General features: G+C 34.1%; 1 pseudogene; it reads left to right on the top strand.

Moving 5' to 3' along the window:
- The first annotated feature begins 84 nt into the window (after positions 1-84).
- LOC115840851 (platelet glycoprotein 4-like) lies at positions 85-26,649 on the top strand (annotated as a pseudogene).
- The last annotated feature ends 754 nt before the right edge of the window (positions 26,650-27,403 follow it).

Here is a 27,403-nt window from a genome sequence, read left to right as displayed (position 1 = left end):
CAACTAAATGTGATGAGGGAAGGAACAATGTAGAAAATGTGCCAGAAATACAGGATTAACAAGAGAGATGATTAGAAAGACAACATGTGGTAAGATTTAGGTAGTTTTGAACATTACGCAGAAGACTTTAATTAATGACATGATAGACAATAGTAGTTGGTGTATGTTTTCTGGTAGGGGTTAGATATAACAAAATCTGCATTTAGAGATTGATATCAAATATACTATATACTAATATACTATATACTAAATAATTAATTTAGTGTTATTTAGTGTTACTAAGAGCTTCATATATACAAATTCATTTAATCTTCACAAGTATCTATGAGAAGGTACTATTATTTTACCCATTTTACAGTCACACGACCTTAAATCAACTTGTCAACTCACCTAGCCAAAAAGAGGACGAGTCAGTTTCCAAACCTAGGCAATATGAAAGGAGGGACTTGCTGATTTACACAGCTTTGTACTCTGTAATTCTACAATAGAAAGTGTTGGAAAGTGAGGAGACCAAAAACGGGAAACACCAATATAGGACATGACCACTTTCAAGGAGAATTTAAGACTCCCTTTAGAAAGATCTTTGCACAGTCTGCACATAACAAAAGGCACTCTGGTCTAGTGTGATGGAGTACATAGAACTGATGGGTGATGGGATGCAGTGGGATAGAGGGACTAAACAGGGAGAGAGAGGAGTAAAAAGAACAAACTGCAAAATGTCCAACTGAGTTATTGATAGAACTGTATACCTTAGGAGAAAAAGAGAGAGGTTTTATAAGTGATTTGATATGAACATCAGTGTATATATCAAAGATCAGAGCTCAGATTTAATCTTTACTATAGAGATTACAGATAAAACTAAACAGTAGATTTGCTTTCTAAAGAGTTTGAATGTAGAGACAAAGGACTGAGAAATTGGCACACATCTCTGAGTTATGTGTAATCCCAGAGAGCAAAGGGTCTTACCCCTGCCTCAGCAGCACTTAGGTTACTGCTGTTATTTTTACAAATGTATACAAGTTTTAGTACTGAGCAGATTTTGTTTACCACTGAAATCATTGCAGATTACTTGCTTCATTTTATGGACTAATACCAAACTGAGAACGTTATTACCTTTATAAATGTGCCATTAAAAAAGAAGAATTAAATTGCTTAATTTTAAAAGATCAGAAAATCATCTCATGTTGTTATCTAATTTTTAAAGTATAGAGTTGGGACTCTATGATGCCCTCTCATTCTAAAAGATGGCACCTTGACACTGGCAGTTGGAATAGCCTAAAATGGTCCATATATTTTACTTCATATATATATGTATTTCTTTATTTCCAAGGAATGTTTTTTTAGGGACTTCGTGATTTTTATGCATTGTATGTGAAAATTTCTTTACCAGTATTTTAGACTATGATTCCTACTAGATTTGTATGGACGCAGCAGGTTTATGCAATCTTGCTAGATAGACTAAAAGTCAATGGTATGAGCTATCATGAATGTGGAAAGTAGAAACTACTAAAGGACTTCAGAAAAAGGACAAAGAAGGGAATTAAAGATTTCTTTCTCTCAACATGCACAGACATACATATACATAATTCACACACGAGAAAATTTTTTGAACGTGGAAAAACTGCTTGTAATTGGTCCAAATCAGAACAAATTTTAGTAGTGAGAGGAGAGGATGAATACTGTTTTCAGTATGTTTCTACTTTTTTAAGGAAGTTTTGATTTCACTAGATGGGGAGTAAATATTAAAATGATTAAATGACAGAAAAAGAAGTGTCATAAGATTTTACATGAGCTATTTCCACAGGACTGGTTTAGACAGTAATGTTAAGAACAAACTAGTGAAAGCAATCTGGGAAGTAAATGAGATGAGAGTTCTCCCTAGAAAGGGTGGATAGAATTTGTATAATAATAGTAGCCAATGTTTATTGAATGCTTATTATATGCTAACACTATTCTCAGTGCTCACATTTGTTAATTCTTATAACAACCTATGAGGATAAATATTTAATTACTCCATATTCTGCTTATTTTGACTTTCAAAAATACTAATTTTATACAGTTCAACCTAATATTAATATTTTTATTATACCCATTGTACAGATAAGGAAACAGAGGTACCAAGAAATTAAATAACCTGCCCAAGTTTAAATGGTCAGCATGTGACCAAACTGGGGATCAAACTCATAGCAACTAGTTTCATTGTTAACCACTTCACTCTAGGCTTTGAGTAAAGAAGCCAATGTATTTGATCAGGCTGGAACTAGGACAAGGAAATCTACTCAAAGATTAAAATCTGCTGTGTATCATTCTGTTTCTTGGAACTCTATAAGAGCCTTGAGAAATGGGATATATATATATTTTTACAAATGTATTCTATACACTTCACGCATAAGAAGCTATTAAATTTAATAGTTACACTAAAGTTGACCATCATGTTGATGAGTACTGTTTTCCTGTAACAGCAATAATGAAGTGACCATGTGACTAGATAGAAGATACTATTCTCCCAAACATCTGCTTTCAAATTAATGTAGCAAAGAGAAGTTTCAAGGTAAATGGCTTTCAATGCAGCTGCAGACCTTGCCACATAAGAGTCATCAGGCTGGAATCCAGTTATTACTAGGGCTGGATAATCTGAACATTTAAAGTCAGGGACACATACTGATGTACTTCTCAGGCAAGTGAGAGGATCTTAAATTATATTACTTTTTCTGTACACATATTTATCACCTTTGTACTTCAAATTTAGTGAAAGATGTGCAAAATAGACCAGATAGCCCAAGGTCAATTTAAAATCAAGGCCTCTTAAATTCACAAAGGACATAAAAACTTTTCCTCCTTTTAAAACTAAAGGAACTGGAGATAAAATTAGTCTTAGTACTCAAGTAGGCCAATACAATTTTCTAATACATACGGTAGTGTTACGATCAGAAGAAATTTATTTCTGTTCTGACTGCTTCAATATTATTTTCTTTGTCTCTGAACAAATCATGGTATTATGGAAACTACACAAGATTGGAGTAAAAGGCCTGATTCTCCATTACCTACTACTAAATTGTCATACAACACTGAATCAGACATCTGTTTCTCTAGGACCCACTTCAACCTGTAAAAAAAAATGGATGGGGTTAGATGACCCTATCTCTAACAGCTGATAATTCATGCACTGATTTCAACTCTTTGTGTTTCAACTTTCCCATTTAAAAAAAAATATCTATCTATCTATCTATCTATGTCTCCAGATGAACAAACAAGGCAAAATGATTCATGGCATTTAGAAGAAAAAGCATGATACACTTACGATGCCTTTTGATATTAAATGCACAAGCATGATAGTTAGGGAGTTTTCTGTCCTGCCAAGTACATTCAGTATAAACATATACTGTGTTCCTCTCATTAAAAACTGAAATAAATATGTACCTTCAGAGGCACATGATAAACACTTAATATTGTATTAGTCCTTAAGATTCTATAGTGTGAGAGTAATCATGTGTATGTGTGTATGCTCATGTGTGTTTTCCCCTCATAAAGTCTCTTGAAATGGGTAAATTAACATAGCTTTCAGCTTCCATATAGATTTCAGCTATAACACTCTGATCATTTAGGGTAAACATCTTTACATTTAGAGGAATAGCAATAATACTTTATCTATGTGCAATTCTGTCTTAATTTTGGGCTTGCTATGGAAATAAGACATTTTAGGAGCAAATAAAAAGATTTCCAAGGACAATTGCTTGTAAAAATTAAGAAGGTCTCACATTGCTTTAGCAGCTCCAATGTACCCAGTGTAAAAGGATCACAACAGCACAGGGTTTCGTAAAGGCATTATACCCAATGCCCTGTTCTTCTCTAAGGATTCCCCTTATTTTCTACATTAAGCAATAAGTAAAGTATCCTGAAGACAGCTAACTCAATTTGAGTTCTACCAACTAAGCGCAGAGATGACAGAAACAAAAAAATTAGTAAAAACACGGTGTAAAAGAGGACCAGCCTAAGGGTCAGAGACTAGGATCCTCATCATGATTCTACTTCTAGGTATTTGCCTGGTTACCTTGGGCCAGACAACTGGTTTCTCAGAGCCTCAGCACACTCTCCTAGAAAATGTGCTAATGTCCAATGTCCTTTCCTGATCCATCATTCTATGAATTGATGCTTGCAGGTGAAGGAAACAAAGAAATCAGATTGTCCCTGTATCATGGGTCTGATTAGGTTCATTTTGTGTGAAATACTTTCCTCCCTCTTCTTCTAGCACTAAGGTAAGTTGGAACTTTATACCTGGGCATCCCTCCCAAGGTACTTACTTGGAAACACTGCCTGCTACAAAGTCACCTTTGTCTGCGTTAGCTACTAGAGCTCCAGAGGCTTCCTGCACAGAGAGTGAAAGCCTTGGAAGGAATCCAGGAGAGCATCTATGATAACTCCCTCGTTTTACAGATACTGAAATTGACCCAAGGGGTTTGGTGACTTTCCACTCAGTGCCAGCTCCTGAAGCACAGGAGAGATTTCTAATGTAGGGTTTTCTGATTCTGTCATAGGTATTTTTTTGTTTGTCTATCATTACTACAAGGGGCATCAATTATTTTAATGGATTTCACAAAAGAATAAAAGGAAAATTTCCTTCATCCTTTTATCTAAAAAGTAGTAACTTAATTGTACTGAATTAGACTGTTGTAATTTTTGGAAACATGTACTAACAGGTTGCTGTAAATATAATGAGAATTAGGGAAGCCACACTGAGCAGGATTTTGAAGGAGAAAAGTCAAATTTGTATTTTTCTTAATCTAACAAATGTTAAGTGACTTCCCCCTGAAGTATCCAACTTTTGAAAAAAGAGAAAAAGCTTCCAATACCACTAGATTTTTCTCTGTTTTTCTGTTTTCCCTTCTCAGTCCAACTCACTGGGGGCAGAAGTTAATGTTCAACCTGATAAGAACTTTTTGGAAAAGGTTTAATAAAATTTCCTTAGTAAATTGTGAACTCTCACATAAAGTCACTCTAAAGCTTGCCAACGGTTGGCCTTACAATCAACAGACGTGTCTGCAATATTACACACAGATTCTCTTTGTAAAAGATTAACTAAAAGAGATTGCTATCATAATTTGTTGAAAACATTTCTGTTGCAAACATATGGCAGGTTACAAAGGTTCTCATGAGCAAGATACTTGAGCTTAGTCCTTTTATTGAATAATTAAAGGTTTTAACTCCAATAAGTGCCCGTACCTACTACAAAGAAATAACCCAAACTTGTTTTCTTTTTCATAGGAAGCTGTCCTTGATGAAGGTACAGTTGCTTTTTAAAATTGGGTTAAAACAGGCACAGAAGTTTATAGACAGTTCTGAATCTTCGATGTGCAGAATCCAGAGGGAGTGGCAGTTAACAGCAGCAAAATTAAAGTTAAGCAAAGAGGTCCTTACACGTACAGGTGAACGAGTCCCTATAATAAGTGGCACTCTTTCCTTGACCATATGTATTTCTGAAAAAGCTTCCACTTGACAACTGCCATTGTATTGGAATATACTTGTTATTTTCTTGCCATTAATATACACTGAAATTTTTGTTTCTGCCTATATAAAACCCTAATCTAAGGATTTAATGATGATAAGAAATATATATTTTATTATGAATTTACCAGCATCAATTAACTGCCCTACATTTAGGAAGTTACAGGAGTTTTACACTTGTGGCATATATTCTCAACAACTCTAAAATATGCATGCTAAATAGAAAAAAATCTATCACAATTTTAAAACCAGAGCACTTTAAAGTCCTAAAATTGAAAGTGTAGGTTATATGAGTGGTTCTCCAAGGGTGGCTCCTGAACCAGCCACATCAGCATCTCCTGGGAACTAAGTAGAAATGCAAATTCTCAGGCCCCACCTTAGACCAAATGAATCAGAGACTCTTGCTTTGGAGCTCAGCAATGAGTTTTACAAATACTCTGGGGGATTTCAATACACACTCAGTTCTGAGAACCACAGCATTAAACTGATTCTACCTAACTACAATACCTGCTAAGGACTTCTATTCAAACTATTTTCCAGGTCTTAAGGGTATTTGTATTTATTCAATAGTTTCATTCTTATATTTTCTTCAGTACTGAGACTAAATAAGCTATACCTTTATCTACATGCCTTAACAGTTTAATAGACTTTTGAACTCATTCTTAAACTATAAGAACTAAGGGAAAATAATTAGCCAGAACTTTTCAATTGTAAATTTAGAAAACTGATACCAGGGGATTTGAAGTGATTTACCATATTCATACAAACTTAGGACTGATATCTCTTAGACTGTTGAGTACATTTTCTTCTATCTAAATTTTAGACTATGTGTCTTTTCTAACTATCAAAGTAAGGAAAGGAAAGATTGAGGTGCTAAAAACACTAAACCTAACCAAGGATTAGGAATACATTTATGGTGCCCATATGGGAACAGAGTTAAATCCTGCTATATCATTTGTTATACAAATGTGTGACTTTTTCCTCAAGAATAATTACAACTAGTTATACACTATGATCAAGCATTATTACAAAATTTCATATTTATAATGGTTTCCTCTAATTCATAGTTTAACTTTCTTATCTGTTTCAGATATTCTACAATTATATGATTTCTTTCCTCTCCATGCATTAATATGTTTCTAGATTGACAACTCACACTCAAATATAATGAAATAACAGTAGTTGGAAGGGTGATGCCTGCTGCCGCAGCACATGATATATAAGCTGCAGAGCACCTTGGTACCTATTCTGTTCTAGTAATTATCCCCACATCTCCTTGTCTTCAGGCACAGGTCTGCGACTATTCACAACTCTGTCAAAGAAGACTTGGTTTTCATTGTTACAGAAAAAAATCTTACCTTCAAAAATGTTTTTATTTTTTCAGGGTCTTATAGTTCTATGTCATTATCAAAAGCCTATATGAATATCTTGTTCAAAAAATGTTGTAGCTACGATGTGTACCTATGAAAATCTAGAATTCACATATGACCTAATAAGAATCTAGGCGTAACTGTTTAAAAATCACAACTCTGTGAACTGACCACATGCAAGAAAAGAGAATAGTTTCTAGAATTTGAGAACTCATCACAGTTTTTGTTTAATTTTTTGTTTGTTTGGAGGGGTTATGATTTTACCTTTAAGGATATTAATTGGAGTATGGGAAAACATAAACATAATATTGAATCCTGTCCTAGTCCTGCTTGATAGGTTATATAAATTGTATTCTTAGAGGCTTTAACCTATCTCTATCTGGGATGAAAGCAGGGTGGGTTAGATATAATTGATTTACTTGGAGAAGCAATGAACTGAGGGTTAGAGAAGTTGGATTTGCAGCTATAGTACATGAACAATAAACTCCTATTTACATGACAATGTTAAAGGAAATTATGATCAACTATGAGTCATCTCTCGTGATGTCAACAAAACAGAGTCCTTAAGTGTCTGCTTGGATGCCTTAAATAATGGGAAAACGACTGTTTACTTTTCAGAAAAAGTTAATAGTTTGAGAGTCTTCCACGTGTTGAGGTGATCCTGCCTCTCCAACAGTTACACCCTGAACTCAGTTGAAATTCTAAGTGGAGGAGGATGTCTCTCCTCAAACAGAACCACAGGCTTATTTGGCTTTTGGCTGCTAAAGTGAGCTTGATGAAACTTTGATTGACAAGATGTGACATGGGTCAAAGCATAAAATTGCCTGGATTGAGATCTTAATGATATATATTCCAACCTAGACCATTTCTGTGAAGACCTGGTACCTCCTTCAGAATATTCTCAGATCCAACATAAAAAATAATAATAATTTAAGTTGCTTTGCTTTGACAGGCGTACATAAAAAGCAATACTGGGCTAAATCTGAGGCAAATTCCTCCCTTTGACCTTATTAACCAACACTTTCTAAAAGCTGTATATATTCTCATTTTTAAACCAAAAATTGAGTGATGATGTTCTCTCTTTAAAAGTACATTCTAAGCACAGGCCTCAGTTTGAAGGATTTTTCCCTTAGTGAGTGCCATCTACTGGTATAGCGTTGTAAGTACAACCAAGTAAACTAGAATTTGGGTCACAATTATTTTTGCTATTATTTCAACTACTACATATATATCAATCTTCCTGAAAATTACCGTATTTTAATTTTAAATGTTAATAATATGTAACCTAAGTTTAAAATACAATTATCTAAGAGAAAAGAGTAACTGACTACTAATAGACTGTCCTGGTTGCTGTTTCAGATTTTTATATTCTTTGTATGTCTACAGTACTCCAAGAATAGTAAATAATAAAGCTTTGATGAAATTATATTAGAAATAAGATATTTCTATCTTTTTGTGAATTCCCTTTTTAAAGAATATGAACAATTAATTTATTTATTTATTCAAAAATATTTACCATATACCAGACAGTGCTTGGGGATACAAAACACACATAATACCTATCCTATAGGAATTTACTTTTTTATTATACCTGATTGAAATCAGGTCAGGTTTTCTTTGGTTTGCTTTGGTTTTTACACTTCAGTTTCATGTTTTTTCAGTCTTTACCTTCGCTAGATAACAACAGATATCTACTGTAGCCTCACAAAGCAGACATTCAAATATATGATAGAGCAATGGATACCCTATTTCATCTCAGTAAATATCTTGTACTTGCAAAAGATTTTTTTCCATAATAATCACCCTTCACCTCATTCCTAAAAAGTAGTTGGTATTTTCCAGGAGCTTAGAACTAATGAGTATACAGTATATGGGGCAGGGATGGAGATGAACTGATCTCCTAAGTGGAAATTGTATTCCATTAGCTATCTTTAATTCTCATTAAAATACTGGAAATTATGGAAAAGCCAGTACAGGAAAGTCTGTGCACTTTGAACAGTCTTTCTAATATAAGAAAACGTGCTCTTACTGTTCCCCTGTTCAAACCTCTCTGCTGTCTCCTCCTGACTCTCAGGATAAAAGCTAAACATTTAAGTATGGGATGCAACCCTTTTACGTTCCAGATGTTGCCTATTACAGTCGCTTTATTTCCACCACTCTCCTTACTCCTTAAACCAACTATATTGAAACATCTGCATTTCTAAAATTACACCTGGTTCCTACTTCTTACCTAATACATGCTATTTTCTACGCTATTTTACCCAACTAAACTTCTCTTTGTCATTCAGGCCACTTATGTGGAATTGTATCTTTTTTTTTTAATTTTTATTGGAGTATGGCTGCTTTACAATGCTGTGTTAGCCTCCACTGCACAACAAAATGAACCAGCCATGCACATACAGATACCCTCCCTTTTGGACTTCCCTCCCATTTAGGTTACCACAGTGCATTAGGTAGAGTTCCTTGTGCTGTACAGTAAGTTCCTATCAGTTGTCTATTTTATACATAGTATCAATAATGCATACATGTCAATCCCAGTCTATCTTGTCCCTTATCCCCACCACAACCAACCCAAGCCTGGGTTTGTTCCTGTTCTGTGTTTTCCCACAGAATCTGTGTAACCCACTATAATAACACGTATTCCCTCTCCTCTGCTATGCACATCTAAGATTCCTCTTCTCAACTTTGCTAGAGGCTCAGCATTGGCCTACTGATCATTTTAACCTACTTGTTTAGCCTAATTTCTGACATAGTCTATGCACTCAAAAATTATTTGTTGCATGAATAAACAGCATTTGAGACTTAATGTTCACTTGCAACAATTATTTTGAATTTTATTTACTTTTGTTTTTCAGAGTTTGTTATCTAGCCAAGGAAAATATAACGTGGGACTCCGAGACCCACACAGTCTCTTTTCGGCAGCCCAATGGTACCATCTTTGAACCCTCACTGTCAGTTGGAAACGAGAATGACACTTTCACTGTTCTCAATCTGGCTGTAGCAGCGAGTAGACAAACAGCGAAATTACTGGTTTTGAAATACTCTAGAATCCACTGTAATTAATCTCATGATTAGAGCTATCATTAGATATCATTTATTTTGTCATTTTTATGACAATGTGTTCTTATGGCATTATTTTGAATTATGGCCCTTTCTTTTATTAAGCTAAATTCTAGTATTTTCCATTTATTTGTTAAAAGTCTGATACTGCAATTGGTGTCTTAAACCGTGATTTCATTTTTGGAGACTGCACCCCATCTCTATCCAAATGTATTTATTCAAGGAGTACTCAATTTACTTATCAAAAGATCAAGCTCTTCTATGTTTCAAAAGAGAAGTTTGAAAGAACTATTGCGGGGCTATAAGGATCCATTCTTGAGCTCGATTCCACACCCTATTACTACTATAGTTGGTGTGTTTTATCCTGTGAGTACCAAATATGAATGTCGATATTGTTAGACTTTAACTGGATAAATATGGTGGCATTGGCAATTCATAATTTTATTATTTAGTGTGTATTTCTGATCTGGGAATACATATTCTAATTACTTAAAAGTCTCTATCTCACATGAACTCAGCTATACTAGTTGGGAAAATTTACGTATCTGAATTTAACAATTAAAATTAAGAAGCTGACATTTAATCAAGTTTCCATTCTTTGACAAATACATAAATTGTCTAAAATTAGATGGTAAGCTGGTAAGGCTTTGAATACAGTTTTGGCTTTGATTTCCTATCTATAAATAATCAAGCTTAATGCCATATATTTGTGTTAAATGTATTTATCATATCATTCCTCCTTCTCTAGACCTCTTACAAATTTGTTTTAATGTAAACTTAAAAGTTACTCAAAATTTACATGAGAATGATAACTCAGCAATGTCATATGTTCATAAAATTAGTTGATATGAACTCCTAGTAATCTACAAATGTCATGAAATGGCAGTTAGGAGATTTTTAAAAATGTGAACTTGGTGATGTATTTAGTTATAGCTTAACATTATGAGTCACGAATAGAACAAGATGACTACTGAACTGAAAAACTGAGTATGATTTCACTTGTCACTATATGAGATATTTGTTATATTTTCTAATTCATTGCTGTTATTATATTTTAGATGGTTTTTAGGATTGCAAGCTTATATATCAATTAAATATAAGTATAGAAAGCCTTGAGTAATAATTAATTCAGTTACTATTATTTAACTCAAATACTCTTCTTTCCTTGGCTAATTCTGTTTTTAATTCTATGTACCTAATCTTTAGTAACCACTTATTAGAGATCATAACATTGAGAAAACTTCTAGAAATCTGTCATTGTTCTCGTAGGTTTTGTTCACTATCCTCTCATCTCAATATAACAGGAGTAGTGATCACAATGGCCTTTCTGGCTTAATTACAACAAAGAGTGCTGGAGTTCGATCACGTCAGTTTCTGATATTTATTTTCTACCTTTGTCTCAGCATCTACAGCTATTTCTAGGCACCTTTTACATTCTGTCTTTTTAAAATGTGAAAGACCAATAATTTTAAAACTTTATTGCATATATATTTCAAATCACATAAAATAATTATGAACAACCAGTGTTTGAGAAATGCAAAAGTGAGTTAATTACATATTTTATAACTTGGAAAATACGGCTTGCTCTAGAAGTAATTTTTTCTTGTACATATCTTTTCAGACCACAACACTTCAGATGGAGTTTATAAAGTTTTCAATGGAAAAGACTACATAAGCCATATTGCCATAATTGACACATTTAAAGGCATAAAGTAAGTATTCACACAAAGTGTGTGTGTGTCACTAGGATACTCTAAGGCAGGCAAGAAACTTGTTTAACAACTGGTAAGGCACAGGCACCAACCTATGGAACAGATCTGCCTGTATCTCAGTCCTAGAAACTCCCGTTCTGCCAGGCGTTAACCCTTTAGTTGCGACAACCGGTCCTACTAGTGCATAGGTGCTGAGTATCAGCCCCACTTGAGGGTTGACCTTTATGCACAGGGTCTCTTACATAAAGAAATCTAAAGGGACTACTTCCATCTCTGCTGCATAACCAGCGTTATTGTGCACTCATACAATTACATAACTGCAAATGAAAAGGAAGAAAGTCAAAATGTCAACTTATCATCCAACAGGTAGGAAAATACATCTTACTGTTGTTTTATTTCTTTACTGAGCATGAAATATAAAAATTGTTCATTCCAGGGACATGACTAAATATGTCTATAAAGATGGAAGCTAAATGAATCCATGCCAATGCTTTCATGACTTTCCCCTTCAAATTTTTCTTGAAATAATTTTATATATTGATAACTCAGCTTTTTAAAACTTTATCAATATGAAAATGGAATTACTATGTCCTGCTCTAACATTGACATATTAAACTTGATAGAGAGCACGCCTCCTGTGAAGTAGCAGTAGAATGAGATATGTTCATATAGCCATGATTTCCTACTTTTCCCTAGCTCCTGACTGTTTATCTGGAGACACCTAATTCATATATCTAAAATAGGAAGAATCCCAATAAATATCAAGAAAAAGCCTTTTCTCCTCAAAGTTAAAATGAGTTTTACATCAGTGATTTCTTGATGAAGAATAAAGTAATCAAAATCAAAAGAGATGAAATCTTTTCATTAATTAACCATTACCTCACACTGAGTTCCTATCTAAAATTTGCATAAAACAGTTAAATACTAACTCATGTAACCCTTTTTCTTCTACAGAGTCCGTAGTCACATTTTTTTTTATAGAAAAGTCTAATGGAGGAAAACAAACACTTCTAAATGCTCATTTTAGGGGATATCACATAGTGTTTGTATACTGACGAAAGTGAGCATTTCTTCCATTTCAATATCACAGAGAGGTTTTGAGGAGAGTTACTATATGCTCCTAATTGGAGTAAGAATTTCACATGAGTTTAAGATTATGATAAGGTTAATTTAACTGACCATGGCAAGACTGAGCATGATTAATAGCTTACTCTGTTTAAAAAAGAAGCAACAGCTTGCCTTGACATCTTACTGGATGGTATGTTAGGAGTTTGAAAAACCTGCTTTCCATCATCAAAAAGTGGCAAACTATCTCTACTGTTATATGGATATATACCAGGAAACAATACAAACATCTTAAGTAGATACCAAAGTATAAATTAATAAACTTTGTCCTACTTTAATGTCAGTTCATGCAAGAGTTAAAAGAGGGGAAAAGTATAAATTGATTATCTGCATGTTTCCAATAGCTATTGATCAAACATCTGCTTCTTTCTGTTCTCCTCCACACTGCCCTCTTCTCCCTCATACTGAATTTGCATCAGTTATCCACTTAATATTTTCCTATTCAGTTGAACACTCAACATACTATGATACAATCCACTTCTCCTATTGCAACAAAAAAAACTTAACCTAAGAAGAGATCTAAATTTCTGATAAATATTTCTCAACCTTTTTTGAAGAACTCTGGCTGCTCCAAATTGTTTCTAACTAATATTTGGCAGTTTGTATTGTATAATCTGGCCACTTAATGGTAACAGGCACTTCATTTATCTCAACAAGATGAAAACTTCAAACAAAACATAGACCAAATGATTTAGAATATTTCTTAAACTTAGCATTTGTCACATCTAGTCTAATCAATATTTATTATTTTAGCAGAAGTACTGAATTATAATAGACAAAGTAATGTGATATGGTGTTCTTGGAATGACAATGTTCATTTCCTTTTTTTTTTAAATTTTTTATTCCTAAGGCATGTCTCTTAGCGGGCAAGTGATTGTGACATGATTAATGGTACAGGTAAGGGCATTTCTTCTGTGGTAATAATCACAGTGAAATTACCTCCTTTCTCCCATAAATCCACCATCGTACCTACAATGTTCTGGAGGGGTATGCATTTACCTGTCTTTATATCCCTACAACATAATTCAGAATCTCTGTTCTTATACAGGCTTAGTAAATGTCTGTCTAATGTGACTGAATTTCTCAAGATTAACCACTGAGGATAAACCTTTACTGCATTCCTAGGGAAATGTTTGCTTTGTAAAAACTTTACTTAATTAACTGCCTTCCTGGCCGCAGAAGTAAGGGGTTAGAAAAACTTAGAGTAGTAGTTACTGTTCACATGTTTTGTATATACTGTATAGATAATAATTTAAAACTGAAAGAATTTAAAAATCAGTATAATTACAAAAGGTAAACATACATCCAAGGGGAGGTTTCAATATGAAGTAGAATCAGTGAATTTCCAAGTAGAGCCATCTATTTTGAATAAGATGATCAGAATTACAGAGAAAAGAACAACAGAAGCAACAAAAACAAGGTTACATACATACTAACCAAGGTACTAACCATGAAAAATGTATGCACAAATGAACATTCTGAATTAGAGTTGGGAAGAAAGAAGGTGCTATGAACTTAGATTTAAAGTATAGTTAGATCCAACTTATTTTTCTCCTTGAAGAAAAGCAAAGTACACATATGCCTATTAGTTTAAGAATTAAGGTTTAAAAAGCAAGGGGAATCAAAATGAGGTAATTAAAATCAGAGGCGAGCTTTCAGCTACTAAGAAATATCAACAGAAGCAGAGCATAATGTTTACAAAGCTGGTGAGGCAATACTTTATAGGAAAATATATAATGAAGATGAAAAATGTTAAAACAAAGTTATGTAAAAGGTAGGGAATAAAAAGGAAACACAGGGAATGTTCATTTTCACAAAGGTATTGCTGAGTTTTGCATGTTTAATTTTGTTAACACTCTTCTAGGAAAAAAAACAACAACAGCAAAACCACTGATTGATTGATTTGCAGAGCTTTGAGCCATGGGGATGGGTGAAGAAATTCCTTTCCAAGTGATGAATTTCTGTGAATAATGTCCCAATACCAATAAAGGTGTCCCAATACCACTAACTTTAGTAATTTCCTAAGAATAAACTTCAATCCTTCGATACAGAGAAAAATATACTGTGCTTCTTTTAAATAGTATTTATTATGAGTTTAAAAAATGTATTTAAAAACTTTGTCCAAAACTAAGAAGTAGTGAAGTTTTAAAACAGGAATTGGAGGATTCATTAATGACCATAATATAAATATATGAGCATCAGGCATGAAGTTAAAAGTATCTAAGAGGAAAACAGAAGTAAAACAAACAAGGAGCAGGGGTAGTTTGGACAGGCCAGGGACTCAGACAGAATCTGTGTGAGAGAGACTGTTGGTTATAGCACTAGGAAAATAGACTGATAAAATGGAAAAATTCCAACATTTTTATCATGATTTAGAAGTACTTCCTATACCTTCTTTAATAAGCTTAAAGAGACATAAAATGAAAATATTGATTTACATTTGAATGTATTTTTTTAAAAAAAGAGTCCTGCTAGTATCCACTATCTTACGGTCATGACCTTTATGGTGTCATTATGACATACTTTATGGTGTCATTATGACACCATCTTCGATAATACTTCAGATGATTTTTAAGGCTTTTTGATGTATTATTTTCCCTTAATGGCTAAGGTGTTGGAAGGCAGTTGTAGACAATGCCCTTCTTACTGTTTTGAACAAACACATTCAGTGGTGGCTCATTTTACTGATATTCATTTGTGGAGTAAATGGAGGAATTATCTAGTTATTTCTTCTTATATCCAGTGTGTGCCATGGATCTTAACAATTGTAGAGGTTCAATAAACTAAAAAAATGCCCTTTTTATTTTGATGTATACATTTTCAAACTATTTGCATAAAATTCTGTTTAGTGAGAGAACTTCAATAAATGATTTAAAAAACATTAATCAGCATAAGGTTAGGTGAATGAATCACAATCGACAGTAAGAACATTTACCAAAAGAACTTGTAAAGGAAGCTCAAGGTAAGGAAATTGCCACTCTACTGATTGGATAGAAAAACACAATCACAGTTTTAACAACATGTGATTTTGCCATTGTTTTTTTTTAAACTTTCATTTATTTTTAAGGAGTGGGAAAATTTAATACAAAATTGAATACCATTGAATAGTATAGTATACAGACTTGCTGAATATGGTAGCAGTTAGTAACCTGTCACTATTAAGTACCTGAAATGTGACTGGTACAAACTGAAATGTGCTATAAGTATAAAGTACACACTGGATCTTTAGATTTTGTTAATTCTTATATTAATTATACATTAAATGATATTATTTTGGATATACAGGGTTAAATAAAATATAACTGATATTTTTATCAGTTTTAAATGTGGCTACTGGAGGATTTAAAAATTACATGTGTACAAATTTCTGGGTTGATTGGCTGGTAAGATTGCAGGATAGAAGGACGTGAGCTCACCCCTTCTTTCAAAAACACCCAAATCACAACTAACTGCTGAACAACCACCATCAAAAAAAAAAACAAAAAAAAACACTAGAGACTTCCAAAAAAGATACCCTACATCCACAGACAAAGAAGAAGCCACAACAAGACAGTAGGAGGGGCACAATTGCTATAAAACTGAATCCCATACCTGTCAGCTGGGCAACCCACAAACTGGAAAATAATAATGCCAGAGAAGTTCTCCCTCAGGATTGAAAGTCCTGAGCCCCATGCCAGGCTTCCCAGCCTGGGGGTCTGGCAAAGGGAGGAGGAGATCCCAGAGAATCTGGCTTTGAAGGGCCATGGTGTTTGATTGCAGGAATTCCACAGGACTGGGGGAAACAGAAGCTCCACTCTTGGAGGGCACACACAAGGTCCCAGGCATACCAGGACCTACAGAAAAAAGCAGTGACATCATATGACTCTGGGCCAGACCTACCTGTTAGTATTGGAGGGCCTCCTGCTGAGGTGGGGGGCAGCTGTGGCCCATGGTGGAAACAAAGACACTGGCAGTGGCAATTCTGGTGAGTACTCATTGGCATGAACCCTCCTGGAGGCTGCCATTTCCTCCCCAAGGCCTAACCTGATCCAACAGCCTGTAAGCTCCAGTGCTGGGATGCCTCAAGCAAAACAATGAAGAAGGCAGGAACACAGCCGCAACCATTAGCAGACAGGCTGCTTGACGTCTTCATGAGCATGGCCCTGCCCACCAGAGGGACAAAACCCAGCTCAACCCACCAGTGGGCAGGAACAAGACCCTTCCACCAGGAAGCCTGCATAAGCTGCTTAGACAGCCTCATACACCAAGGGGCAGAGAGCAGAAGCAAGAACTACAATCCTGCATCCTGCAGAATGGAAATTGCAATCACAGAAAATTAGACAAATGAAATGGCAGAGAAGTATGTCCCAGATGAAGGGACGAGATAAAACCCCAGAAGAACAACTAAGTGAAATGGAGATAGGCAATCTACCCAAAAAAGAATTCAGAGTAGTGACAGTGAACATGATCCAATATCTTGGAAAAAGAATGGAGGCACAGATCAAGAAGATGCAAGAAATGTTTAACAAAGAACTAGAAGAACTAAAGAACAAACAAACAGAGATGAACAATACAATAACTGAAATGAAAACTACACTAGATGGAATGAATAGCAGAGTAACTGAGGGAGAAGTACGGGTAACTGAGCTGAAAGCCAGAATGGTGGAAATCACTGCTGCAGAACAGAATAAAGAAAAAAGAATGAAAAGAAATGAAGACAGTCTAAGAGACCTCTGGGACACCATTAAACACACCAACGTTCGCATTATAGTGGTCTCAGAAGGAGAAGAGAGAGAGAAAGGACCCAAAAAATTACTGGAAGAGATAATAACTGGAAAATTCCCTAACATGGGAAAGGAAACAGTCACCCAAGTACAGGAAGCACAGAGTCCAAGGCAGGATAAACCCAAGGAGGAACACACTGAGACACATAGTAATCATATTGACAAAAATTAAAGACAAAGAAAAAATATTAAAAGCAGCAAGGGGAAAACAACACATAACATACAAGGTAACTCCCATAAGATTATCAGCTGACTTCTCAGCAGAAACTGATTCAGCTGATTTCTCAGCTGCTTTCTCTGCAGGCCAGAAAGGAGTGGCATGACATATTTAAAGTGATAAAAGGGAAGAACCTACAACGAAGAATACTCTACCCAGCAAGGCTCACATTCAGATGCAAGAGAGAAATCAAAAGCTTTACAGACAAGCAAAAGCTAAGAGAATTCAGCATCACCAGACCAGCTTTGCAACAAATGCTAAAGGAACTTCTCTAAGTGGGAAACACAAGAGAAGAAAAGGACCTACAAAAACAAACCCAAAACAATTAAGAAAATGGTCATAGGAACATACATATCAATAATTACCTTAAATGTGAATGGATTAAATGCTCCAACCAAAAGACACAGGCTTGCTGAATGGATACAACAACAAGACCCATATATATGCTGTCTACAAGAGACACACTTCAGGCTGGAGTAGCAATACTCATATCAGACAAAATAGACATTAAAGACTGTTACAAGAGACAAGGAAGGACACTACATAATGATCAAGGGATCAATCCAAAAAGATAAAACAATTGTAAATATATATGCACCCAAAATAGGAGCACCCTAATATATAAGGCAAATACTAACAGCCATAAAAGGAGAAATTGACAGTAACACAATAATAGTGGGGGACTTTAATACCCCACGTTCATCAATGGACAGATCATCCAGAAAGAAGACCAAAGGAAACACAGGCTTTAAAACACAAATGAGACCAGATGGACTTAATTGATATTTAGAGAGCATTCCATCCAAAAGCAGCAGAATATACTGTTCCAAGTGCACATGGAACATTTTCCAGGATTGATCACACACTGGGCCACAAAATGAGCCTCGGTAAGCTTAAGAAAACTGATATTATATCAAGCATCTTTTCCAGCCACATTGCTATGAGATTAGAAATCAACTATAACAAAATAAAAAACTGTAAAAAAAACACAGTTTGAGGCTAAACAACATGCTACTAAACAACCAATGGATCACTGAAGAAATCAAAGAGGAAATAAAAAAAATACCTAGAGACAAATGAAAATGAAAACCTGACAAGCCAAAAGCTATGGGAAGCAGCAAAAGCAGTTCTAAGAGGGAAGTTTATAGCAATACAATCTTACCTCAGGAAACAAGAAAAATGTCAAATAAACAACCTAACCTTACACCTAAAGCAATTGGAGAAAGAATAAACAAAACCTGAAGTTAGTAGAAGGAAATAAATCATAAAAATCAGAGCAGAAATAAATGAAATAGAAATGAAGAAAACAATAGAAAAGATCAATAAAACTAAAAGTTGGTTCTTTGAAAAGGTAAACAAAATTGATAAACCTTTAGCCAGACTCATAAAGTAAAAAAAGGGAGAGGGCTTAAATCAATAAGATTAGAAGTGAAAAAGCAGAAAATTTACAACAAACACCACAGAAATACAAAGAATTATAAGAGACAACTACAAACAAATATATGTCACTAACTGGACAATCTGGAAGAAATGGACAAATTCTTAGAAGGGTACAATCTCCCAAGACTGCACCAAAAAGAAATAGAAATATGAAAAGACCAATCACAAGTACTGAAATTGAAACTGATTAAAAACTTGCAAGAAACAAAAGTCCAGGATCAGATGACTTCACAAGCAAATTCTATCAAACATTTAGAGAAGAGTTAATACCTCTCTTTCTCAAACTATTCAGAAAGTTGCAGAGGAAGGAATACTCCCAAACTCATTCTATGAGGATACCATCAACCTGATACTAAAACCAGACAAAAGCACCACAAAAAAAGAAAATTACAAGCCAATATCACTGATGAACATAGACACAAAATTCCTAAACAAAATACAAGCAAACCAAATCCAACAATACATTAAAAGGACAACACAACATGCTAAAGTGGGATTTATCCCAGGGATGCAAGGATTTTTCAATATCTGCAAATCAATCTGTGTGATACACCATGTTAACAAATGGAAGAATAAAAACCATATGATCATCTCAACAGATGCAGAAAAGTTTTTGACAAAATTCAACATGCACTTATGATAAAAAAAAAAAAAAAAAAACTCTCCAGGAAGTGGCTATAGAGGTAACCTATCTGAACATAATAAAGGCTATATATGACAAAAATACAGTTAACATCATACTCAATGGTGAAAAGATGAATGCATTTCCTCTAAGATCAGGAACAAGACAAGGATGTCCACTCTTGCCACTATTATTCAACATAGTTGTGGAAGGCCTAGTCATGGCAATCAGAGAAGAAAAATAAATAAAAGGAATTCAAATTGGAAAAGAAGTAAAACTATCACTGTTTGCAGATGACATGACACTACACATAAAAAATCCTAAAGATGCTACCAGAAAACTACTAGAGCTCATTAATGAATCTGGTAAAGTTGCAAGATACAAAATTAATACACAGAAATCTCTTGCATTTGTATACACTAACAAGGAAAGATCATAAAGAGAAATTAAGGAAACAATGCCATTTACCATTTCATCAAAAAGAATAAAATACCTAGGAATAAACCTACTGAAGGAGACAAAAGACCTATACTCTGAAACTATAAGATGCTGATGAAAGAAATTGAAGATGACACAAACTGATGGAAAGATATACCATGTTCTTGTATTCAAAGAACGAATATTGTCAAAATGACTATACTACATAAGCCAATCTACAGATTCAATGCAATCCCTATCAAATTACCAATGGCATTTTTCACAGAACTATGACAAAAATTTCAAAATGTGTATGGAGACACAAAAAACCCTGAGTAGCTAAAGCAATCTTGAGAAAGAAAAACGAAGCTGGAGGATCAGGCTCCCTGACTTCAGACTATACTACAAAGCTACAGTCATCAAAACAGTATGGTACTGGCACAAAAACAGAAATATAGATCAATGGAACAGGCTAGAAAGCCCAGAAATAAACCCACAGACCTGTGGTCAATTAATCTATGACAAAGGAAGCAAGACTGCACAATGGAGAAAAGACAGTATCTTCAATAAATAGTGCTGGGAAAACTGGACAGCTACATGTTAAAAAAAAAAAGTGAAATTAGAGCATCCTTTAACACCATAGACAAAAATAAACTCAAAATGGATTAAAGACCTAAATGTAAGACTGGATACTATAAAACTCTCAGAGGAAAACATAGGCAGAACACTCTCTGATGTAAATTACAGCAATATCTTTTCTGAGCCATCTCCTACAGTAATGGAAATCACAAGAAAAATAAATAAATCCTAACTGAACTCAGAAGCTTTTGCACAGCAAAGTAAACCATAAACAAAACAAAAAGACAACTCACAGAATGGGAGAAGATATTTGCAAACAATGCAACCAACAAGGGATTAATGTCCAAAATCTTCCACAGCTCATGCAGCTCAATATCAAAAAAACAGGGCTTCCCTGGTGGCTCAGTGGTTGAGAGTCCACCTGCCGATGCAGGGGACACGGGTTCGTACCCCAGTCCGGGAAAATCCCACATGCCACGGAGCAGCTGGGCCCGTGAGCCATGGCTGCTGAGCCTGTGCGTCCGGAGCCTGTGCTCCGCAAAGGGAGAGGCCACAACAGTGAGAGGCCCGCGTACTGCAAAAAAAAAAAACCATTAAATATCAAAAAAACAAACAACCCAATCAAAAATTGGGCAGAAGATATAGACGTTTCTCCAAAGAAGACAAACAGATGGTCAAGAGGCACATCAAAAGATGCTCAACATCGTCAACTATGAGAGAAATGCAAATCAAAACTACAATGAGATATCACTTCATACTGATAGGAATGGCCATCATCAAAAAATCCACAAATAAAGCCTGGGGAGGTTGTGAAGAAAAGGAAATCTTCCTACACTCTTGGTTGGACTGTAAACTGGTACAGCCACAATGGAGAACAGTATGGAGGTTCCTTAAGAAACTAAAAATAAAGCCACCATATGATCCAGCAATCCCCCTCCTGGGCATATATCCGGAGAAAAACGTGGTTCAAAAGGATACATGAACCCCAATATTCATTGCAGCGCTGTTGACAATAGCCAAGACATGGAAGCAACCTAAATGTCCATGGACAGATGAATGGATAAAGAAGATGTGGTACATATATACAGTGGAATATTACTCGGCCATTAGAAAGTATGAAATAATGACATTTGCAGCAACATGGATGGACTTGGAGATATCATACTAAGTGAAATAAGCCAGACAGATAAAGACAAATACCATGTGATATTGCTTATATGTAGAATCTAAAAAAAAATGATACAAATGAATTTATTTACAAAACAGAAACAGACTCACAGCTTAGACAACAAACTTAGGGGTTATGGTGGACACGTAGTAAACAATGGAGCGTAGGAGACATACAATAAACACCCACATGCATGGACCCCAGCAAGTGAGCAGCCTTTCTCTCCAGGATTAAGCTTTGGAAGATTGAAACTTTATGTTTATTTCATTTAAATTGGGCAAAAATAAAGGATTTGAGGGAGTCATATAAATATTTAGTCCATAGAGGAAACTAACTATGAGAAATGTCTTCAATATAAATACTCTCTGGTAGTTCATAAGCAAAAAATAATCTGAGAAGCTTTTGAAAACAAAGATAAGAATAGCTCATACTCAAGTACAGTTCTGCTAAGCCTTAAAATTTCCCAAGATTTTTTTTTCCCTAAGATTTAAGCATGAATTCTAACAAGATTATATCTAATTTTTGTAAGTTAAAGCAATGATATAAATTTAAAAATAGGAAAAGATGGATCTCCAGAATGAAGTTCAGTTTCCCAGAATGAAGCTCTTTCTTATCTGTGTTTAGATCATTCTATGCTGTGTTTGAAGGCAAAATTGATCTGATAGGAATCCCTGTGTGTAGATTCATTTTTCCATCCAGGGCTTTTGCATCTCCACTTCAAAATCCAGGCAACCATTGTTTCTGCACAGAAACAATTACCTCCAAAGACTATACCTTATATGGTGTGCTAGATGTTAGCAAATGCAAAGAAGGTGAGTACAAGTTCTCAGTGTCACTATCCATGGCATAATTTGCATTATTCTTTAAAATGTAAACTTCACCCGGGATTCCTTTCCACTAGAAATTTAAAGTGAGAAAGCAATAAGGGCAGAAAGTTAGGGTGATGGTAGGATATTTTTTTTTCTGATTTTTGTACCGCTTTCAAGCTCCCAGTTGTTTCAGTGTTGCAAAACTTAGTTACTGTTAGGTAAAACCATACTGATATTTCCCTGTGCTACTTTGGATAATATAACTTTAGGTCCTTCATGCATTTTTTAATTGGATTATTTATTTTTTTGAGTTGTGTGAATGCCTTGTATATTTTGGATGTTAATCACTAATGGGATATGTTGTTTGCAAATATTTTGTCCCATCCCATAGGTAGCCTTTTCATTTTTGATGGTTTCCTTTGCTGTGCAGAAACCCTGTGCTCCTTTTAGATTTAGGGTAAAATGAAAATAGTTCCCAGAATACTTTTTGCATCCCAATTTATCCAGCTGACATTTTTCTAACTTTTTCTACCCTAGAAAATGGTAAATAAAAATAAGTATATTTCAGGATGTCTCTGAAAGAAGAATTGACTCAAACACGAAATTTGGAGTCTATCTTATTTTGCTCACCTCCTTCATGTTGGAGTTAGTGTGACTAAAGAGAGAAAAACCTCTTCAATAAATTCTCAGTCCATAGACATATTACTGCCTGAAACATGAAGGTATATGGTTGTAACTTTGTGTTCAACAGCTAAGCTTTGCATATTTAAAATAAACACCAAGGCGATGAACAACAGACATCAATTGACTGGTTACTAGGAGAAGTTTAAACTTTATTTTTGTTCAAAAGTGATTAGATGTTATAATCTTCCCTTACCCTGACCCTCCAATTAGTATTCAAAGCCAAACTTGCATTTCTTTTTTAACTTAGAAAGCTTTATTTTCAAGGAAATCTTTTCTGAGAGGTATGTGTAATGAGGAAAATGATTTATCCCGATTGTCTGTTAAAACTTGTTTTCAGGAAAACCTGTGTACATTTCACTTCCTCATTTTCTACATGCAAGTCCTGAAATTACAGAATCTTTTGAAGGCTTAAGTCCAAATGAAGAAGAACATAGTATGTACTTAGATGCTGAACCTGTAAGCAACTACATTATTGATCTGATTGGTTTAATACTGTTTTCTAAAAATGAAGGAAAAATTATATTATCTCCATTTTCTCAATCATATTTATTGATCATATTTATTACATCAAAATCTTGATAAATTACTTACTTTTACCTCAGTGAAAATTACATTGATCTCTTCCTATTGTTGCTTATGAAATGTCACAGTAATTCTAGCCTAGTTTTTTAGCATGTGGAATTTTATAGACTTTTTAATTGTTCACAGGTCAGGGAAAGCAATGATGGAATGATTCTAACTGGCTTAAAACAATTTGGTATAAATTACAATTTTATGCTCATTTTATACTTAACTACAAGCATTGCTTTTATGAATTGACACTGTAGATTACAAAGGATTAAAAGAGATTTTATGGGTATATGTGTATTTGAGGCAAGATCTATTATACTTAGTGTCAGGAAAAAAATCTATTAAATTTCCAATAGTGTAACAGTTTCACCTTTTAATTTATTTTAATATTCTCCTTTTCAAAATTTAAACGACATGCCAGAATTTTAGCAGGCATGTTTCAGTTTAAATAATGATACAAGTAGTATTATAATTATACTGATAATACACAGGTTCTGGCTGATATATAGTTGAACATGCATAGCTCAGGATTTAAATTGACTGTATGGGTTCTAGGTATCAGTATTGTTGTTGTTGTTGTTGATCCTCCAAAACCAGATCAGAAAAATATCACAAATCTAACTAAAGCTCAGACACGAGGCTGGGAAAAGGAATTGTGTGTGTGCATGTATATGCATATGCGTATACATCTGTATATGCACAGGCATATACAAATAAAATTTAATTATGGAGAGTTATGTATGTGATATTTAATATGTTCAATTAATTATTTAATAAATTTCATAAGTTTCAAGTAGTACAGTTTCACCTTAGGTTCTACATAACAGTAAAAATAAATTTCGGATTTATAAAAGACTTTTTTTTTTAAGGAAGTGGGTAATTATTTTAGTTTGTTCTCTTTTTAGGTATCTGGATTTACTTTATGATTTGAAAAACAGCTGCAGATCAATATACTGGTTAAGCCAGCAAGAAAAATTGAGTGAGTCTCTTGAACGAGCTTCATTATGATTTTTAGTATTTTCTTGTAAGAACATGAGTATATCTATGAAAGGAAGGGGAAAGAACATAAAATGTCAACTTCTCTTTGGCTTAATGTCATTAAATAATTATTAAATGCTTGTAACTTTCATTTGTAATTTAGAATTATATATATTTTCTATTGAAATGGTATTTACACACATTTTGGAATGAGTATATGGTGGCATTGCTCATTTTGCTAGCTGTCCAAATATTTCCATGACAATAGTTTCTAGAATTCATATTTTAGTTTCCTGGCATAATTTGTGAAAGGGAAAATATAAGCTTAGAAAAAGTTAATTTAATTAGAAATCTGTATTAGAAAGATTTATAAGAGTGAAAGATGTCTGAGAAACATCCATATTAAAATTTAAATGATTTATTACAGGGAACAAAAATTAGTTGCAAGAGCAACTAATTTCTGAACATTCATTTACACTAGTAATTACTAACATTTCTGTTATACATGTGTAATGTATTAGTATAAATTTTCATAATTATTTTCAGTGTATATAACAGAGCATTAAGGGGTCTGACACAGACTATATGATGCCTGTTCTTTGGCTTAATGAGGTTAGTATTTTTTAATCTATTAGTCACTAAAAACAGTAAACTTCTTTGTATATAGAAAAAGCTTTTGATGTTTGAAAATTGAATAAGTATGTATAGTATTTGAAGTATGAGTTTCCATTACCCATATGGACAAGTTCATACATTATTAATTATATAATTAATTATTTTGAGAGAACCAAGACACACAGAAATGTCAGGATTATGTTAGATTTCAGTGTTTTTATTTTAGAAAGACAAAGTACTTCCTATCACTTAAGATTATTTTCATAATGCATCTATTAAACACTATTTCTTGTCATACTGCCTGTGATGGGAAAGAGTCAGGCAAACGTGAAACTCCACATAACTCAATGTGAATTCTGAACTGCTAATAAAAGCCAACCAAGTTTATAAAGACCAGGTCTGAGTAGGTATAGGCAGTTTATCTATTACCTGACAAGATATTTTTAGTGTGAATCATGGAACTGATTAGGCACAGAATTAGGAAATGCATTTCATAAGACTTTAGAGGAAGGAAACTGTTGATATTTGCCATTTCCCTCTGTCACTAGGAAACATCATTTGGAAAACTGGAAAATATTTCTGTAAGACCATTGTTTTGATCAGTGAAGCCAGTGTATTGAAAACTGCTATATAACATGTTTAAAGGGAAGAGGATTATATTTCTCTCTCTAAATATTCCACCTTGGCATTTATTACCTTGTTTGACATGCAAAAGGACTTCCACTGGTTTGTCTTACAGATAAAGACGACTAAAATGTATGCAGTGTTTTGAAAAAAGACTGATACATAAGTGGAGGGTTTTGACTATTTTGCTCCACTCAACTACCCAAATAATGCTAAAAATTATTAACTTGATTACAGACTGGCACCATTTGGTGATGAGAAGAGAGCAATGTTCATAAATCAAGTGACTGGAAAAATAAACCTCCTTGGTCTGGTAGAAATGATCTTAATGAGTGTTGGTGTGGTGATGTTTACTGCTTTTACGATTTCATACTGTGCATGAAGATCAAAGTAAAATAAGTAAGTATATAACAAAAATTATATAGAGCTTCAATAACATTAGTTTATATATTAGCTGTTTTCATTTTATCAAAAAAGAGGTTATAAATGAGGCTGCAAATATTTCTGAACATATCTGGTCAACTAATGTTTTTAATACATCCTTGAAGTTTTGAGATGCTTAATGAGAGTTAAAATATAAATGAAGGCTGAATGAGTAATAAGGCCTATTAATATCAAGCATATCACTATATTACATGTTTATTCTGGGAGGAATGGGCTAAAATATGAAATTGTCTCCCTTGAAAAGTTAGAATGTTGCACAAAAGCTATATATGTGCTAACTTTTCATTTCTTGATTATTTCTAGCTAATTATTTTAGAATTCACAAACAATTTATTATGTCACTGACTAGGAAAGGTTATGTAAAAATGAAAATGGTAGATATTTCGGGAGACTGAAATTTACAAGAGAAAAGAAAATAAAAAGCAAAATTAAATAACCTAGAAATTAATGAGAAATAAAAACTCAGTAAATGATAGAGATAAAATAGGATAAATATGCTATTTTAAAATGAAGATAACATATTAATACAGAAACAGGATTTTAGCATATAGACATGCCGTCCAAAATCACGGCGTGTACCCTATATGTTTAAATGTGGATGCCCTGATGAATGATTACAATTCATGAACTAAAACTGAATACAACAGTACAAGAAAATTGAAGAAAAACAATGTTCAACGCAGGAAAACTGAATTACTCGGAGT

This window comes from Globicephala melas, chromosome 9, assembly GCF_963455315.2.
Source record: "Globicephala melas chromosome 9, mGloMel1.2, whole genome shotgun sequence".
Classification (NCBI taxonomy): domain Eukaryota; kingdom Metazoa; phylum Chordata; class Mammalia; order Artiodactyla; family Delphinidae; genus Globicephala; species Globicephala melas.
The sequence above is the reverse complement of the archived record's forward strand: the minus strand, read 5'-3'. Positions and strand labels throughout refer to the sequence as shown.